Source organism: Gopherus evgoodei, chromosome 12 (genome assembly GCF_007399415.2).
Source record: "Gopherus evgoodei ecotype Sinaloan lineage chromosome 12, rGopEvg1_v1.p, whole genome shotgun sequence".
In the NCBI taxonomy this organism is placed as follows: Eukaryota; Metazoa; Chordata; order Testudines; family Testudinidae; genus Gopherus; species Gopherus evgoodei.
In genome coordinates this window covers 6,919,308-6,925,305 of record NC_044333.1, presented here as the reverse complement: position 1 = coordinate 6,925,305, position 5,998 = coordinate 6,919,308, and positions in this window count along the sequence as shown.

Below are 5,998 nucleotides of genomic sequence, written 5' to 3'. Positions count from 1 at the left end.
CAAAATGCTTGAGAGGAAATGAATCTAAGGAAAGGAGTTTGTGTCCTTCTCTGTTTAGCTTGTAATCTATTGTAGCAGCTAGCACCAGAGCCTGGATTTGTTCTTGTTACACGGAGTCACTCTAATCCTGGCAGGGGATTAGCAGAGCACATGGTATGAAAATGGGATTGATGGGGTAGAGCTCTCCTATAATCCAGAAGCACAAGACCGTCCCATAACTCAGACACACCGAACTGTGTGACTATTCCAGACCACAGAGGTGTGTCATGATGCCCCACATAGCTGACCATTGACCAACAGTCCAGTGTGGTTTCTATTTGCATCGCTTTCCGCGCTGTATATCAGACACGGAACTCTACTTCTTAGCATGGCAGACTCTGGGCAGTGGGGTGTCTGTAGATTCCTCTTAGTACTTGCCACCTCTGGACTCATGAACATTATAAAGCACCGAAAAGACCCCCAAATTCAGAGATCTAGGGCTGCCCCAAAACACAGGTACAAGAAACTACAGAGCTGTCCCAAATGATAGTGACTGCGGGTTTATCATAATGCTTTAATAGGGGGTAAGCCCTGGAACTGATGCAAGACTGCATCCCAGCACAGAGGGGCTGGACTCAGAGACTGTCTCCTAAACCAGGAGTCTGAAGGTGGGGGATTGTAAATATTAGGGGCACAGGTAAGAAGATCTGTCTAAAGCCAAAGGATAGGATGATGCCAGGCTCTGCCTCAGCTCAAAATTTAAGAACACAGAGGGCTGCCCCTCCTCCCAAGGCTCCATCCCCACTATCAAACGGGGAGAGAGAGCAAGTCTGACGGTAGGCAGAGGATGTCATTGAGCTAATCCTGCCTTTGCTGAGGATGCCAACTGCAGGCTGATCCATTTACTGCTGACCCTGTGAGGCTAACAGGATTTCCAGGTGTCCCTAATTTCTCCTGCACTGTTTTTACATGCTTCTTCTGGAGAGCAGGGGGCGCTGAGTGAAGGCGCAGAATCCTCACGTCCATGGCTGGATTGCCCAGGTAGACAATCCATGCCAAGCACAGCCCACTTTTTGCACTCCTCTTGCTGCCAGCGGGCAGGTGAGTGGATGCATTCCGAGTAAGCCTGTATTGGCACTGACTTCAGAGCCTGGCAGAGTGAAAGGCAGGTGGATTGTGGGAGCTGTAAATGCAACAGGCAGTGGAAGTGGGATGCTCAGCCTACCTTGGATTTAATTTTCCCATGATGCAATAGAATCCAGGCCACTTTCCAAGAGTGCAGCTGTAACCCCTGTGCCTTGTGCTGCGATATTTGATGTTAAAGTCTAAAGAAAGGCAGAGAAACAGGTGGGGAGGAGACATGGACTTTTGTTTGAATCCTCTGCTCAGCAGCAGAGCTAGAAAGGCCTAGAATCACCCACAGGAAGGGTCTGGGAGTTACTAGATATCCTTGGTAGCTGTTTCTGAAGCTGTATAGAAAGTTTCCATTAAGGGCAAGCAGGCTTGCAGGCCATACACATATTAACAATCTGACAGTTAAGCCACTCAAGGGGGTAGAGTTATAAGTACAGGCAATAAAGACAGTCCTGTGGATTCAGTGGCTGATCAATACAGGATCAAGAGATATTTCTGCTATGAGGGCTCTATCCCAATCCTGAACCACTTTGGATAGAGGCTACAGGTTTCCTATCTCATCAGGAGCTGAGGAGACCAGTGACCTATTCACCCAATGCCTGGAATGCTGCTAGCTGGAAGGTGCCTCAGATTTTAGCTTGCTGACAAGATTTGGAAATGTTTGAACAGGAACAGATATGCTGCATCTTCTCAAACTCAGAAGAACCTCAATGGCACACATTACACATTATGGCCACAGTATAAAGACTGAGAAGTCATCACTGAAAGATGAGAGAGGAATGTATTCATACATGGGTGCTAAAGTATTGAAAGTAAACGTCATGTTAAAATCTGACACTGAATATACCTGGCAGCAGAGTGGTAAGATTCCATGTAAGGAGCACCAGCAGATTTACAATCTAATAGCTTTTGTTTAGGAGCTTTTCATAAGCATTCCAAATACTCTCTGCAATATTTTTGCATGTGTTAAATATTTGTGTACTAAGAATTGTGGGGTACTCGGTTTGAAATGGGGGCTGTGATTAACTCCCACATGTGGGGCCTTGCATACAAGAGCTCTGAGGCTTAAATCTGTTAAATGTTTTCCAAAAAGACAAAACCCTGGCCTGTGCTTCCAGAGGTGAGGTGCAGGAAAAGCGAGTGGAATAGAGCGGTACATAATATAATCCCCAGCATGCATTGCACAAATGGTACCTGAACGCAGACTGCCACTTGTTACACAAGTTTCACGGTCTCTTTAAATACTGAAGCCAACCCCCTCTCCTGCACGGTGTAGCTGCAAGCACTATGTTGTATCAGATCACTCTTGTATGGGCTGAGCACCACCAGCTCAGAGCACAGGCGCCAACTTTCCCCGGTGCTGGTGGGTGCTCGTGCTCCCCCACCCCTGGCCCTGCCCCAACTCCATCCTTTCCCCACCCCTGCCCCACCCCCATTCCAACCTCTTCCCCAAAGTTCCCACCCCAACTCCGGCCCCTCCCTGCCCTTATTGGACCCTTTCCCCAAGTCCCCACCCTGGCCCCGCCTCTTCCCTGAGCGCCGCATTCCCCCTCCTCCCTTGGCAGAGAGGGGAGAGGCTAATGGGAACAGAGTGGGAAGAGGTTGGAATGCAATACCACAAGGGTCGGGACAGATGGGGCATTGTTGGGATGGAGGATCCTAGAGCAGAGGGGTGGCTGGGGTAGGTGGGAGCTCCCCATTGTATCCTGTATACAGCTGCTCCCTAGGCTCCAGGGTGTCCCTTCCCAAAATTTGCCCCTGTCATGGTATAATTCCCCACTCTGACCTTAGCGTCCAGTAGATGGGGTACCAGCATGAGTTCCTCTAAGCTCAATTACCAGCTTAGTACTTGTAGCGCTGCCACCAACCAGGAATTCCAGTGCCTGGTACACTCAGGTCCCCCCAAAACTTGGCCCGGGGACCCCCAAGGCCCAGTCCCTCTGGATCTTAACACAAGGAAAGTAAACCCTTGCCCTCACCGTTGCCTCTCCCAGGTTTCCCCTCCCTGGGTTACCCTGGAAGATCACTGTGATTCAAACTCCTTGAATCTTAAAACAGAGAGGAAAATTCACCTTCCCCCCTCCTTCTCTCTCCCCCTGCCAGACTCTCCGTGAGAGAGAAAGTAATCCTAACACAGAGAGAAATTAACCTTTCTCTCCCCCTTCCCTCCTTTCTCCCCACCAATTCCCTGGTGGATCCAGACCCAGTCCCCTGGGGTCTCACCAGAATAAAAAAAACAATCAGGTTCTTAACCAAGAAAAGCTTTTAATTAAAGAAAGAAAAAAACAGTAAAAATTATCTTTGTAAATTTAAGATGAAATATGTTACAGGGTCTTTCAGCTATAGACACTGGGAATACCCTCCCAGCCTAAGTATACAAGTACAAATTAAAATCCTTCCAGCCAAATACACATTTGCAAATAAAGAAAACAAACATAAGCCTAACTCACTTTATCTACTTAGTACTCACTATTCTGAGTACATAAGAGCCTGTATCAGAGAGTTTGGAGAGAAACCTGGTTGCACATTTGGTCCCTCTGAGTCCCCAGAGTGAACAACAACCAAAAACTAACAGCACACACAAAACTTCCCTCCCTCAAGATTTGAAAGTATCCTGTCCTCTGATTGGTCCTCTGGTCAGGTGACAGCCTGGCTCACTGAACTTGTTAACCCTTTACAGGCAAAAGAGACATGAAGTACTTCTGTTCTATTAACCCTTAACTATCTGTTTATAACAGCCCCCTCTGCCAGACTCCCTGTTTATCTCTGGCTCTTCCCACACACACTTCCCTCCCACATGCACCCACTCCTTGGGGGATGGAGTCAGTGACCTAGTCTCATCAGGGGAAATGTCTCACACGGAGCTGCACAAAGCTGAGCAGCTTTGGGTGCCTGAGTCTGGATGTGAGGGGCTAACTTTAGGCTGCTGTGTTTGAAAGTGCTGGCCACGGCCAGCCTTCTGCTGCGCGGCCGAGTGCTGTTCGCACTGTGGGCCTGGCTGTTCTGAGCACAACGGATGCCCTTTGGACACCTACCCAGCTAAGCGCACAAACTGAGAGGCCCCTTTCAAAATCAGCAACTCCTAAAAGTGAGCATTTACCTTACCAAGGTAAGGGTGCCAGATCCTTCAATTCAGTGGGGCTGCACCGATATACATCATCTCAGGATCTGACACATTGATGTATTTTCTAGGGCTGTCAAGTGATTTAAAAAAATTAATTGTGATTAATCGCATGATTAAAAATTTTAATCGTGACTAATCGTGTTGTTAATCAGAATACCATTTATTTAAATATTTTTGGATGTTTTCTACATTTTCAAATATATCAATTTCAATTACAACACAATATGAAGTGAATAGTGCTCACTTTATATTATGATTTTGGATTACTGTAAAAAAACAAAAGAAATGGTATTTTTCAATTCACCTCATACAAGTACTGTAGTGCAAACTATCATGAAAGTTGAACTTACAAATGCAGAATTATGTACAAAAAATTACTGCACTGAAAAATAAAACAAACAATGTAAAACTTTAGAGTCTACAAGTCCACTCAGTTCTACTTCAGCCAATCGCTCAGACAACCAAATTTGGTTACAATTTGCAGGCGATAATGCTGCATGCTTCTTGTTTACAATGTCATCTGAAAGTGAAAACAGATGTTTGCATGGCACTGCTGTAGCTGGCATTGCAAGATATTTACATACCAGATGTGCTAAAGATTCATAGAATATCAGGGTTGGAAGTGACCTCAGGAGGTCATCTAGTCCAGTCTGCTGCTCAAAGCAGGACTAATCCCTAGACAGATTTTTGCCCCAGATCCCTAAATGGCCCCCTAAAGGTTGAACTCACAACCCTGGGTTTAGCAGGTCAATGCTCAAACCACTGAGCTATCCCTCTCCCCCCTGGTTCACTTTCTTCATCTTCAACCACCATTCCAGAGGACATAGTTCTGCTCAATAACAATCCAAAGCAGAGCTGACCAATGCATGTTCATTTTTATCATCTGAATCAGATGCCACCTGCAGAAGATTAATTTTCTTTTCTGGTGGTTCAGGCTCTGTAGTTTCCACATCAGAGTGTTGCTCTTTTAAGACTTCTGAAAGCATGCTCCCCACCTCATCTCTCTCAGATTTTGGACGGCACTTCAGATCTTAAACCTTGGGTCGAGTGCTGTAGCTATTTTTAGAAATCTCAAATTGGTATCTTCCTTGCGTTTTGTCAAATCTGCTGTGAAAGTGTTCTTAAATCAAACAACATGTGCTGGGTTATCTTCCGAGACCGCTATAATATGAAATATATGGCAGAATGAGGGTAAAACAGAATAGAAGACATACAATTCTCCCCCAAGGATTTTAGTCACAAATTTAGTTAATGAATTATTTTTTAATGAGCATCATCATCATGGAAGCATGTCCTCCGGAACGGTGGCTGAAGTGTGAAGGGGCATATGAATATTTAGCACATCTGGCACATAAATACCTTGCAACATCGGCTACAAAAGTGCTGTGTGAACACCTGTTCTCACTTTCAGGTTACAATAGGGTGACCAGACAGCAAGTGTGAAAAATCAGGGTGCGGGTGTGGGGTAATAGAGGCCTATATAAGAAAAAGTCCCAAAAAATGGGACTGTCCCTATAAAATTGGCACATCTGGTCACCCTAGGTGACATTGTAAATAAGAAGCAGGCAGCAGCATCTCCTGTAAATGTAAACAAACTTTTTTGCCTCAGTGATTGGCTGAACAAGCAGCAGGACTGAGTGGACTTGTAGGTTCTAAAGTTTTGCCTTGTTTTGTTTTTGAGAGCAGTTATGTAACAAAAAAAATCTGCATTTGTAAGTTACACTTCCAGGATAAAGAGATTGCACTACAGTATTTGTATGA